Below are 14,551 nucleotides of genomic sequence, written 5' to 3'. Positions count from 1 at the left end.
ACAGTGAGTTCACCAAACACCTCCTCACTGTGGTGGAAGGCGAAATCTTAAAGTCTCTATCTTCCCTCTTTGTTCTCCCTCTGCGCCGAGGCGACGGTTCAAACTCCGGTTCAAACTCCGCGGGTGGAGTTTCTCCGTTGCCGCTGCTGCCACTGCTGCCGCCGCTACAGCTCCAGGGCCGAGTCGGGTCTGCCGCTGCCTCCGCCACAGCTACGGGGCCGGGTCGGGTCTCCCCGACTAATGTCAAGTATGTATTTTGCATACAACCCGGTAAAATCATACAGCAGACTGCTGCCAACACTTGTCAATGCCAGTATATATCATTCAATTGTTCCTGCACTTAAGAGTTAACCATTAATATTTGTTAACTCTTAACTGCAGGGTGGCACAGTAGCACAGCTGTTAGAGCGGCTGCCTCACAGCACTAGAGACCCGGGTTTGATCCTGATCTCGGTTGCTGTCTGTGTGGAGTTTGCATGTTCTCCCTGTGACAGTGTATGTAGGTTTCCTCCTGGTGCTCCGATTTTCTCCCTCATCCCAAAAACAGGTTTGTAGATTAATTGCCCCTAGTGCTTAGGGAGTGAATGAGAAAGTGGGATATTATAGAACTAGTGTGAACATGTGATTCATGGTCAACATGGACTCAGCGGGCCGAAGGGTCTATTTTCATGGTGCACCTCTAAACTCTGAAAAGTCACAGGACTTGCGAGGATTCCTTCTTCTGCAGAACGTTAATGAACCAGATAGGTTTTTACACAATCCAGTGGATTGCTATGTGCCTACCATTACTGAGAGGAACTTGTCTTTTTTTTTAATGTCAAGTTTATTAAAATTCAATTTAAATTCCCCTGCTATCAAGGGTGGGATTTGAATTTGAATCTTTGGAACTTGGCGGATAGTCTAGTAACCTAACCAGTAAGCTGTGACATCTCGAAAGATTACTGTACATTATGTGAAAAAATGATGCGCCCTGTGTACATGTATGGACATTCACGCATGCACACACAGGCACACACACACACATACATACGCAAACATACGCATGCACACACATGCATATACTCACGCACACACATGAGTTCACAGACACACGCACACTATTTTGTTCCTTTAGCTGCCAAGTATCCTCTGATTTTCTCTCCCCACCAAACAGGAATTGCAGAGAAACAGTCGTGTGAGTCTTGGTGCTTCTTAAATTATTCAACTGTTGGAGCTTCAAAGATGATTTAATTCAAGTCCTTGAGTTGCTCGACAGCAGCTGATTGCCTTCGTTGGTATCCCAGTGTACAGAAGGCTGATCCTCTCCACCTCTGGGCTCCTAATCCATCTCCGATAGTTTACACAGGACTGAGCCCGAACAAGAGACTATGTTCACGGACATAGCTAGTACCCAAATTATTAACGACCAGATAATGTTTCAGACCATCTCTCTGCTCTCTGACTCCAGATCCTTCCCTATCATTCTCTTTTTCTGCTACTCATCAGCACTGCCTTGTAAGCTCAGATCTGCAGTTATCATGGGGAGAAGGCATTATGGGGAGAAGGCAGGAGAATGGGGTTGAGAGGGATAGATAGATAGGCCACAATTACATGGTGGAGTAGACTTGATGGGCCGAATGGCCTAATTATGCTCCTATAGCTTATGAATATGTATTTATGGATCAGGGAGCATGCACACCCACTCCAATGGCAAATTGGCACTCTGTCTAGATGTGATGGTGAACGGGTTGCTGATTGCCATTTACTGATCAGTTGTACATGGTATGTTGGTCACTGGCTATAATCCATCTACCAAATACTAATCGTATATTGTCTCGTCTCCTCTCTGTGATCATACCTGGTCTCCTTGCTCCTTATTTCACATTGCCATTTCTTTTATCTAAGTACTAGACTTAGTGGGACCCATTGGGTCCCATGTTCACACGGGAGGGCTGATCCACCAACGCAATATTCCACCTCTCCACCAATTCCAATATTGGTGGCCAGTTGGGGGAAGGGGGGGGGGGGCTTTCTGGAGTGCAAGTATGGGTTTTGTGGGCTGAAGGGACTGTTTTCCAGAGGGCTAGTATGGACATTATGGGCCAAATGGATTCTTGCGGTGGCAGCTCAGTCACTCAAGCCTGATGTGCTGGCAGCTCACTCACGGCTGGTGGGCTGGCAGTTGACTCACGGTTATTCTTTGAAATTCCATTTCAAGCAGGGTGCAAGGCCACCAAATTCAAATGCAGTTTCCTACCATTTCAAGCAGGGTGCAAGGCCACCAAATTCAGGTGCAGTTTCCTACCACTTCAAGCAGGGTGCAGGACCACCAAACTCAAGTGCAATTTCATGCCATTTCAAGCAGGGTGCAAGGCCTCGGCATTTGAGAGACAGGGACGGGTGGACTGCCCATTGGTTTCAGGTTACTGCTCGGGGGGGGATCTTAGAGTTTGTCATGCTTTCATTAAAGGGCTTTGAACCTGCCTGGCGTCTAGCCTCTTCTGACCTCGTCCTGGCCACTACATTGGTGATCCCAATGTTCATCACGCGTCGTGATGGACCAGAACCTCCACGCTGTCGCGCTGAAGCTTCCGACTTTGTGGACCGAAGAGCTTGATGTCTGATTCCAGCAGGCAGAGGTACAGTTTGCTCTGACAAGTATGTGTTGGCCGAGCTCGCCGACCAGCTGTGGATGTCCCGTCAGCGGGACCTGGAAGAGCTGGCCGTCCTTCCCGCGGCATCTTGGCGAAATCTGGCCGCCATCGGGCATTCCAGCGCAGGCACGTTGCTCCATCACGGTCTGCCTGCAGTTCCCTCCGATGCCAGTAGAAGTCACGGGTGGTCAGCCCAGCCAGCATCACATCCTATACCACTGGATGCCAGCAGAGGGGGCTGATGCTAATATCACCGCTGCTGGGGAGCTGCAGCCAGGCAATGTCGTCCGCCCTGCGTGTTCCCTGGAAATGCAGCGGTCGGTCGTCGGTGATTCCTTCGGCGGCCGGACATATTCATCGCGTCTCCGCCTGGGATTGCCGCACTGGGGGTCGGTTCCTCGTGGACACCGGGGCGGAGGTGAGTGTGCTGCCTCTGTCCATCGCTGACATCTGTGCGGACAAACGCGGCCCCCTCCTCACTGCAGTGACCGGGAGCCCTATTCGTACTTACGGAGTCCGCACTATCTCCCTCAACTTCGGCCATAGCTGCTTTTCTTGGGAGTTTGTCATCGCCAACATTTCCCAGCCGCTGCTGGGCGCCGACTTCCTTCGAGCGCATTTACTCCTCATGGATGTCAAGCGGCATCGCCTGGCGTACTCCGTCACGCTGGAGCCAGTCTCCCTCCGCGCTGGTGATCCGGTTGCACGCCCTGATGGTCCCCTGTCGTCCGTGGATGCGACTTTCGCATCCTAGCGCATTTTCCTGACATCCTTGAACCCCACTTCCGCTCCTCCGCCCCCAAGCACGGGGTGGAGCACCACATTCTGTCTACCGGCCCGACCAGGCGCGTCATCTCGCACCAGACAAGCTCCGTCTAGCACGGGAGGAGTTCCACCTGATGGAAGCGATGGGAATCGTGCGTCCCTCCGATAACCCATGGGCGTCACCGCTCCACATGGTCCCCAAGGCGGGCGGGGGTTGGCGCCCGTGTGGGGATTACCGTCCCGTGACTGATGCGACCGTCGCCGACAGGTACCCGGTCCCGCACATTCAGGACTTCAATGCCCACCTGGCCGGAGCATCGGTGTTCTCCAAGGTGGACCCCGTGGGCGGGTACAACCAAATTCTGGTCCACCCGGACTATATCTCTAAGACAGCAATTATTACACCATTTGGGCTATTTGAATTTTTGCGGATGCTGTTTGGGTTGAAGAACGCCGCGCAGGCCTTCCAGCGGCTAATGGACTCGCCCGTGTGTGTCATGGCCTGGACTTCGTATTAGTCTACTTGGACGACATACTCATGTCCAGCTGCTCGCGGCAGGAGCACTGCATCCACCTCTGTCAGCTACGTCAACGCCTCAGCGATTGCGGGTTGGCTATCAACTAGTCCAAGTGCCGTTTCAGGGTGACGGCCATCGACTTACTCGGCCACCACATAACTTCACAAGGGGTGGTACCTCTGCCAGTCAGGGTGGAGGCTGTCCGCCGGTTCCCCCGTCCAACCACAGTTAAAGGCCTCTAGGAATTCATGGGGATGGTGGCATTTTATCACCGCTTCTTGCCGGCAGTAGCCGGAATCATGCGCCCGCTTTTCCACCTAATCGCTGGTCATTGCAAGGAAGTTGAGTGGTCCGACGAAGCGGTAGCAGCGTTCGACAGGGCTAAGGAGGCCTTGGCTGGGGCCACGATGCTCGTCCACCCACGGCAGGTCACCCCGACTGCCCTGACGGTGGACGATTCTGAGGTGGCACTTGGGGCAGTGCTGGAGCAGCTTGTTGATGGGTGCTGGCAGCCACTCGCCTTCTTCAGCAGGCACCTCAGTGGTGCTCAGCGCCATTACTGCGTTTTCGACCGTGAGCTCCTCGCCCTGTACCTCGCTGGACGCTACTTTCGGTACTTCCAGGAGGGGAGGACTTTCACTGCCTTCACGGATCACAAGCCGCTTACATTCGCATTTGTCGAGGTTTATGACCCGTGATCTGCGCGGCAGCAGAGGCAGTTGGCGTACGTATCGGAGTCCACCACCTCAATCCGCTTCGTGGAAGGCAAGGACAACAGGGTGGCCGACGTCTTATCGTGACCTGCAGTCCACGCCATTCTCCAAGTCGCTGAGGGTATTGATTATTCCACCCTGGGAGCCACACAGCTGATAGACGAGGAAATGGCCGCCTATCACAGAGCGGTATCGGGCTTGCGGTTGGAGGATGTTTTCTGTGGTCCTGGGGGCGCAACGCTGCTGTGCGATGACTCTACTGGACTTCCGCGACCCATTGTCCCCGTTGCATGGCAGCGCAGGCTGTTCGAGGTGCTTCACGGGCTTGCCCATCCCTCCAAGGTGACAACGGCCCTGGTAGCCTCCCGCTTCATGTGGCACGGGCTGCGGAAGGAGGTTGGACATTGGGCGCGCACCTGCATCCTGTGCCAGACCGCCAAGGTGCAGCGACACGTGCGTGCGCTGCTGCAGGGGTTCACCATCCCTCGGCAGCGGTTTGACCACATTCACGTGGACATCGTGGGGCCGCTGCCGCCGTCTCTGGGCATGACCTACCTCTTCACCGTGGTGGACAGCTTCACGCGGTGGCCTGAAGCCATTCCGCTACCTGATTCTTGTGCGGTCACTTGTGCTCGAGCCTTGGTGGCCCACTGGATCACCCGGTTTGATGTGCTGCTGGACATAACATCCGACCAGGGGCCTCAGTTTACGTCGGAACTGTGGTCGGTCATGGCACGCCTCCTGGGGGTTCGCCTACACCACACGACGACATACCATCTGCAGGCGAACGGACTGGTGGAGCGGTTTCACCGTCAACTCAAGGATGCCCTGAAGGCACGGCTCAATGATCCGGACTGGGTATTGGACGCTCTCCCGTGGGTTTTGCTGGGGATCCGCACCTCACTCAAACTTGGCCTCCTCCTCTGCCGAGATGGTGTATGGGTTGCCGTTGACGGTGCCCGGGGAGTTCATCCCGCCGGCACGGGGCCAGGTGGAGCAATCTTCTGACGCCCTGCAACGTCTTCGGCAGATGGTGGGCAAGCTGGCGCCGGTGCCCACGTCTCGTCGTGGGTCCTTCCGTCCGCACGTTCCCTCTGCTCTGGAGGACTGCCAGTTCGTCTTCCTGCACAGGGATGTGCATCGGACACCTCTCCAGCCGCCGTACGAGGGTCCCTTCCGGGTCCTGGAACATGGCTCATCTACATTCGTCCTGGACATGCGGGGTCGGCGTGAGACCATTTCAGTTGCGCGGCTGAAGCCGGCGCATGTTGACATTGATCGGCCGGTGCTGGTCGCACGGCCCCGCCCGCGAGGACGCCCTCCATTTAGGGTACCTCCTCCAGTGGCTACTCCGTCCCCTCCACCTGTTGGTCGGTTGCCGGTTCCTGTGCCGGGCATGGTGTGCTCCCGGGCTGGTCACCGCGTGCGTCCTCCTGTCCGTTTCGTGCCTCCGGGTCTTGGGTGGTGTATTGTAGTGGTCCCTGGATATTAGGCCATTCTGTGGGTCATCCCCCTCGGCACTTGAGGGACAGGGACGGGTGGACTGCCCATTGGTTTTGGGTTACTGCTCGGGGGGATGTGAGAGTTTGGTCATGCCTTCATTAAAGGACTTTGGAACCTGCCCTAGCCTTTTTCTGACCTCGTCCAGGCCACTACAATAGACTCAAAAAGCTGGCGAAACTCGGCAGGTCAAACAACATCTCTGGATTAAAGGAATAAGTGATGTTTCGTGCCGAGACTCTTCTTCAAAACACTCGTCTGAAGAAGGGTCTTGACCTGCAACGTCACCTATTCCTTTTCTCCCGAGATGCTGTCTGACCTGCTGAATTACTCCAGCTTTTTGTGTCTATCCTTCGGTTTAAACCAGTATCTGCAGTTCCTTCTTCAGACTAAAAGGATCCCAACTTGGAACATCACCCATCCTTTTTCTCCAGAGATGCTGCCTGACCCGCTGAGTTTCTCCAGAACTTTGTGTCTATCTTTGGTGCAACCTACTTTAGATTCAGCAGGTTAAAGCAGTCCTGACAGATGGACTCAGACCTAAATCATCAGCTCTATTTCTCTTCTCGCAGATGAGGCCTAACCTGTTGAGTATTTCCAGCATTTTCTGTTTGTGTTTTAGGTAAAAACATAAGACTGGATGAAGTGAATTTTCCTCTAAGCCCAGCTCATTTCAAACCTGCATTCTGTAACTCCTGCCCGTGATTTAATGCCCCTTCCTGAACAATGCATAGCTCTCAGAATACACAGTGGGCTGGTGCCAAGGGACATGTAGTGGTGCCAAGTGTACCAACCTCACACACACTCACACACACACGTGCTCGCCAGGAGTTATTAATTACAAGAGCACCCCTTCGAGAGAAAATGTAATGCAATGTTAAGTAAAAGTGCATTCTTGGTTATTGTTGACAGAGATTTGGGGAATAAGGCATCAAATCCCTTGGGCAGATGGTCCAGTGCCACTGTGTGTGATGGTGATTCACTTTCTATGCCAGTGTAAAGGTTACTGGCCACAGTGTGGAATTTGTCCCTTGGCACTTGGAAGCCGCGCTCTCCGGAGCACCTAATGTACCCTCGCCACCCATCCTTGACCTCTGCCTCACCTCGTTCTGTCCCACTGGAGACCTCACTGTCCCGAGGGGTTCAGTGGCTCGGGCCTGCGCCTGTGCTGACTATGCCCTCTCGTCGATGGCGTTCCCTGCAGCTCCGTACGAACGCTGCACCTCTCACTCGGCACGCCACCGCTCCTGCTCGTCTCCTGTTTGTTTTGACTGCTGCCTGATTTCCAAGCTGAGGATGCATTCCCCCCGGGCTCCATTAACACTCCCTCAGCTCGGCGAGCTCCTCAGAGCCTGCTTTCCCGACTGAAGATGAGACAGAAATAAAACATGCCAGATTCAGCAGTCAAAGCAGACAGGCAGCTCAGGGACTGCTTTCCCACTGTCGAGCTCATCCACTTTCACCAGCCCCGCTTTGCAAGGGGAACTGCTGGCCCAGGAGGCCATTCAGTAGCACAGCTGGTAGAACTGCTGCCTCATAGCGACAGAGACCCGGGTTTGATCCTGACCTCAAGTGCTGTCTGCATGAAATTTGCACATTCTCCCTGTGACTGAGTAGATTTCCTCCAGGTGCCCTGGTTTCCACTCACATACCAAAGACATGCAGTTTTGCAGGTTTATTGGCCTCTGTAAATTGCCCCTAGTGCGCAGAGAGTGGATGCGAATGTGGGATAACATAGAACTAGTGTGAATGGGTGAACGATAGTCGGCGTGGACAGAAGGGCCTATTTCTATTTCTCTTGAAACCAAACCAAACTAACCGAACTTTTCACCTGGCAGCGAGTGCACCACTGCAAAACACGAGATCCAGTGCAGGAGGAATTCACTGAGTCCCTCAAGCCTGCTCCACCATGCAATGTAATCATGGACAATCTATACTGATGTCCATATAACCATACAACAATTACAGCACGGAAACAGGCCATCTCGGCCCTACAAGTCCGTGCCGAACAACTTATTTTCCCTTAGTCCCACCTGCCTGCACTCATACCATAACCCTCCATTCCCTTCTCATCCATATGCCTATCCAACTTATTTTTAAATGATACCAACGAACCTGCCTCCACCACTTCCACTGCAAGCTCATTCCACACCGCTACCACTCCTCTTCCCTGCCAATCAACTCCTCACTCAACCTCCCTCACTCAACTCCTCCTCTATGCCAATTCCCCATAGCCCTCACTTCCTCAATCGTTCAAATATTTTGTTAACTTCTCCTTAATTATAGCTAATGCTATAATTTCTTCCCAGTTGTAATCGGGCAACTGAGCCATCCTACCACCAACTAGAGAGCGGTCTTGACCTACCATCTATCACCCATTGGAGACTTTCAAACTATTTTCAATCAAACTTTACAGGACTTTATTTTGCAATAAACATTATATCCTTTATCCTCTATCTGTACACTGTGGACGGCTTGATTGTAATCATCGATAGTCTTTTTGCGACTGGATAGCATGCAACAAAATGCAGTCCAAAAGTACTTTGCTGCTGCCTTTGTAGTTCATGCATTCATATTATGATGGACTCACAGCAACCAATGTGTGCAGGATAAACTTTCACAAACTACAGTGCGATCTTTTCCCATAGCCTATTTCAGCGCTGATCGTGTATATAAGGACACCAGCAACATCTTCTCCCCGGTATAATTCAATCACATATTTTATTTCTACTTGTGAACATGAAGTTATACCCTGTAGTTACTGGAAATCTGAAATAAAACAGTGACTGCTGGAAATCTGTGGCATCGATTCCCTCATCCAGTTCTTCCCTACTGCCATCAGGCTATTAAACACGACAGCAAATAAGCTCTGAACTATAACAGACTATTATTATTATTGCACTATATTTGCTATTTATTGAGAATGTGTGAATGTGTACATATACACACTGAACCTTTTTCCCCCCGTTATGTACTATGTTTACATATTCTGTTGTGCTGCAGCAAGTAAGAATTTCACTGTCCTATCTGGGACATATGACAATAAAACACTCTTGACTCTTAACATCTAATGTGAAAAATAGTGGACCCAACACTGACCCTTGCGGAACACCACTTGTCACTGGCAGCCCCCTTTTATTCACACTCTTTGCCTTCTGCCAGTCAGCCAATCTTCTATCCATTCTAATATCTTCCCTCTAATGCCATGGGCTCAAGTTCAAGTTAGTTTATTGTCATGTGTCCCTGTATAGGACAATGAAATTCTTGCTTTGCTTAAGCACACAGAAAATAGGAGGCATTTACTACAAAACGGATAAATGTGTCCATATGCCATGATATAAATATATACACACATGAATAAATAAACTGATAAAGTGCAAATAGCAGAAAGTGGTTATTAATAATCAGAGTTTTGTCCGAGCCAGGTTTAATAGCCTGATGGCTGTGGGGAAGTAGCTATTCCTGAACCTGGTTGTTGCAGTCTTCAGGCTCCTGTACCTTCTACCTGAAGGTTGCAGGGAGATGAGTGTGCTACCGTCTGCTTGTTGCCTCTTCAAAAAACTCCAACAAATTTGTCAGACTGGATCTCCCCTTAACAAAACGGTACTGACTTTGGCCTATTTTATCAAGTGCTTCCAAGTTCCCCCGAAATCTCACCCTAATAATCTATATTACTAAAAGTCTGATCTTGATCACTTCCTGTTGTTCTGTATATTGATTTTAGAAAAAATGCTGCCACTTATGGCAGTGATTTTTGGCCATCTTACTCTTAGAGTCCCCCTCCGCTGCGCAGGACAAGAGGATTTTTCACATTGATGAAAAATAAAAGAGTTATTAGTGTTTAAAAAATGTTGAGATTATCTCTCCTGAAGGCCACGCCACTTCCGGAGGGACTATAAAATCCGGAAGTGTTGAGTGCCTCAGTCAGTCTCTGCAAGATGGGGGAGCGAGAGGGTCACGTCTCAGTCAGAACTGTGAATAACACTGAGCACATGTCTACTAAACTGTGAATGTGGTTTTACTGACCTTGAGTGCCCTTAATGTGGTTTGAAAATGTGGTTGGTTTGAAAAAGCACAGCAAATGGTTGGTGGTGGTTGGTTTGAAATAAAGCACAGGTGGGTGCAGAGGATTCTTCCCATCAATGAAAAATAAAAGTGTTATTAGTGTTTAAAAAAAGTATTTGATATATATACATAAATGTTCGATTAAAGCTAGATACAATTTAATTCAATTTAAAATACTACATAGATTATATTATTCAAAAACTAGACTAAATACATTCTACCCAAATATCTCTCCCATCTGTGATAAATGTATTTCTCAAAATGCCAATATTACCCATTCTTTTGTTTCTTGCACAAAACTTCATAAATTTTGGTGTGATATTTTTTATATATTCACGAATCTATTTAAGATAAAAAATGGAACCTAATACTGGAAAGATTATATTTGGAGTAATGGGAGACGGTAACAAATTAAACCTATCCCAAAATTTATTTTTAAATTATGGGTTAATAACAGCAAAAAACCTTATACTTACATTTACTTAAAATGTGGATTTGTTGGCACTCCTAATAAAATAACGAGTTGGTCTCCATTTATTGCTACTATCGTAAAAAATTAAAGGTTTCAGGTATGGGTGAAAGATGATCAACAATATAAAAACTCATCTCCTTGCGGCTATTTGATAATCTCCCTCCCGCTCTCTCTTCTTGCTTATTTCTTTTCCTCACAATCTCTTTTTCCCCCTTTTTATTTACACACACTACACTTTTCTCTGTTCTTTACTATCTCTTTCTTTCTTATTTCTCTCTTTAAAAAAATTAAAAAATGAAGTTGTACAGAGAATGTATTATGTTAACATATTCTTGGCACCTGTAAAAAAGTACCACCGTATTGTATCCTAATAAAATAAAAAAAAAAAAAAATGTTGAGAATCACTCTTCTGTCAATCATGCCATGAAGGCCACACCCCTTCCGGTGGGAGGGGAAGGGGTTATAAAACCCGGAAGTGTGGATGTGGGTGTGGCTCAGTCACTGCAAGATGGGGGATGGAGAGGTCATGGCTCTGTCTAGCTGTGAATCAACTGAACACACTGAATGTCTATTGAACTGTGAGTGTGGTGTTTATGTGATTTTTACGTGGTGTTTTGTGTGGTTTTATGGTGGCTTCACCCTGCTTGAAATGGTATGAAACTGCATTTGAATGTGGTGGCCTTGCACCCTGCACGAAATGGTATGAAACTAACTGCATTTGAATTTGGTGGCCTTGCACCCTGCTTGAAATGGTATGAAACTGCACTTGGATTTGGTGGCCTTGCACCCTGCTTGATATGGCTTGAAACTGCATTTGAATAAGGCGGCCTTGCACCCTGCTTGGTGTCATGAAACCGCACTTGAATTTGGTGGCCTTGCACCCTGCTTGAAGCGGCATGAAACTGCCCTTGAATTTGGTGGCCTTGCACCCTGCTTGAAGTGGTCAGAAACTGCACTTGAGTTTGGTGGCCTTGCACCCGGCTTGAAATGGAATTTCAAGGAATAGCTGCAAGTCAACTGCCAGCCCACCAGCCGTGAGTGAGCTGCCAGCACATCAGGCTTGAGTGACTGAGCTGCCAGCCCAAGAATCCATTTGGCGCACAATATCCATACTAGCCCTCCGGAAACCAGTCCCTTCGGCCCACAACAGCCATACTAGTGCTCCAGAAAGCCCCTCCCCCTACTGGCTGCCAATATTGGAATTGGTGGAGAGGTGGTATATTGTGTTGGGGGACCAGCCCTCCCGTATGAACAAGGGACCCAATGGGTCCCACTTAGTCAAATGGACTATAAAATCTTCCCAACCACAGAAGTCAGACTAACAGGCCTACAATTTATTTTATTTTGCCTCGCCCTGTTCTTAAACAGTGGAGACACGTTTGCAATTTTCTAGTCGTGGAGTCATAGAGTCTTAAAGCGAGGAATCAGGCCCTACAGCCCAACTAGCACACACCGGCCAACATGTCCCATCTAGATTTGTCCCACCTGCCTGCATTTGGCCCCTATCCTTCTAAACCTGTCCTATCCATGTACCTGTCTAAACGTTTCTTCAACGTTGCGATAGTACCTGCCTCAACTACCTCCTCTGGCAGCTTGTTCCATACACCTACCATCCATTATGTGATAAAGTTACCCCTCATATTCCTGTTAAATCTTTCCCCCTCACATTAAACCTATGTCCTCTGGTTCTCAATTCCCCTACTCTGGGCAAGTGACCCTGTGCATTTAATTGATCTATTCCTCTCGTGATTTTATACACCTCCATAAGATCACCCCTCATCCTCCTGCGCTTCAAGAAATAGAGATCTAACCTGGCAACATCCTCGTAAATATTCAATGCACCCTTTCCAGCTTGACAACATCCTTCCTAGAAAATGATACCCAAAACCGGACACAATACTCAAGTTGCAGCCTCACCAATATCTTGTATAACTGCAACATGACCTCACAAATTCTATATATTTGTGAAAAAGTGTTGGTATCATCTTTTATGTTATTGGCTCGCTTACCTTCATACTTTATCTATTCTCCCCGTATTACTCTCATCCTCTACCCTCATCAATTACCGTCACCATCTCCATAGAAAACTCAGTCAAGTTTGTAAAACATGAACTGCCCTGCCCTGCCCTAATCCACTGTCTGTTTCTAATTATTGGTTATCAAGGAAACAAAAAATAAAGCTGCAATTATATTCCTCGAAAGTTTACTCCAGAACCTAAAAAAACCTGGCATCATCTCTGGGGAAAAAACTTGTGTATATAGGGCGGCACGGTGGCGCAGCAGTATAGTTGCTGCCTTACACTGCTAGAGTTGCCTGTACAGAGTTTGTACGTTCTCCCCATGGGTTTTCTCCAGGTGCTCTGGTTTCCTCCTACACTTGAAAGATGTACAGCTTTGTAGGTTAATTGGCTTTGGCAAAACATTTTAATGTCCCTAGTGTGTATGGGGATTGCTGGTCAGTGGGAACTTAGTGGGCCGAAGGGCCTGTTTGCATGTTGTATCTCTAAACTGAACTAAAAATAGACTCCTGAGAACTTGAGTCAAGAGTTGCAGATTCTTGTGAGAATCTTTGATGTAGACAGTGTCCAGGGATATGGGGATGTCAGTGTGCGTAGTGCAGTGTGACTGCACAGACAACTTTGCTGCACATTTTCAACCACCCTGGTCAGTCTGTAGGACACGTGTCCAAGTAAATAGAACTGAGCCAACTCAAAACATGGCACAGATTTCAATAACATCTGATCCGGAGCTTTCAGATGTTTATGTTTAGAGATACAGCATGGAACATGTCTCATAGGTCCATCAAATCCACACTGACTATTGATCAGGTGTGTCAGGGGTTATGAGGAGAAGGCAGGAGAATGGGGTTGAGTGAAAATTGGGCGGAGGTTTGCTCACCAATGGTCTGCTGATGAGCTTCATGAAGAGACGGGGTAAACACGGTCCTGATTCAGAGTCTTGACCTGACATTGCAACAATCCCTTTCCCCCCACAGATGCTGCCCGACCTGCTGAGGTCGTCCAGCTTGTAGTTAGTTGCTTTGAACTAAAACCATTGCCATCCACTCACATGTCTTCACTGGCACTAAGGAAGGCGGCCACTGCACTATTAAAAAAAAAAAAGTTTCATATTTTCAGATTTATTTAACATATTTTACAAGATTATAAAACTCTCGGGGGAATCAATGCTTTGGTGGAAATGATATTGCTTCCCATTCAGAAGAAAATTTAAAACTAAAATCAACTGGAGACTCAAGTCCCTTGGGATAAAAGAATAAAAAAATGATACAAAAAATAACTACATTTGGATTAATGAGCATTGAATCCTTGTGTTAGCCAGTGAGAGAGTGATGTGGAACTGTAATGAACTAGAAATTAATTGCTTTCAGTTATGCTGAGATCTATATTCTACACTCTATCTTCCCCTTTTCTCCACACATTATACTTGAGTTTGGTTTGATTGTATTTATGTATGGTATCTGATCTGATTGGATAGCGTGCAAAACAAAGCTATTTATTCACAGTATCTCAGTACATGTGACAATAATAAATCCATCTAAACCCAAGTTTAAAGGTCCCTCTACACTCATTCACAGGGCAGGGACAACCCGTTAGACACAGTATAGCTCCCTCTACACTGTCCCATTCATCATTTACAGGGGGGCAGGGACAGTCCCAACCTAAAACGTCACGCATCCTTTTTCTCCAGAGATGTTGCCTGACCCTCTGAGTTACTCTAGTATTTTGTGTCTACCTTTGGTATAAACCAGCATCTGCACTTCTTTGTTTCTACAGGGAGTGTAGATGTTAGATGTGGAATAAAGTTCCCTATGGATTGTCCTATCACATACTCCCAGGGGAGGGATAATACAAATTAAATGATGAG

At 48.2% G+C, this 14,551-nt stretch overlaps 1 protein-coding gene across 2 annotated transcripts in view; it reads left to right on the top strand.

The window, feature by feature from the left end:
* LOC129701058 (pre-B-cell leukemia transcription factor 1-like) overlaps nt 1-14,551 on the top strand; it is a 258,569-nt gene that overhangs the window by 80,781 nt on the left and 163,237 nt on the right. The window lies entirely within an intron of this gene.

The sequence above is a fragment of the Leucoraja erinacea genome, chromosome 10 (genome assembly GCF_028641065.1).
Source record: "Leucoraja erinacea ecotype New England chromosome 10, Leri_hhj_1, whole genome shotgun sequence".
NCBI classification, from domain to species: Eukaryota; Metazoa; Chordata; class Chondrichthyes; order Rajiformes; family Rajidae; genus Leucoraja; species Leucoraja erinaceus.
Note: the sequence above shows the minus strand (reverse complement) of the source record. Positions and strands in the feature narration are given on the sequence as shown.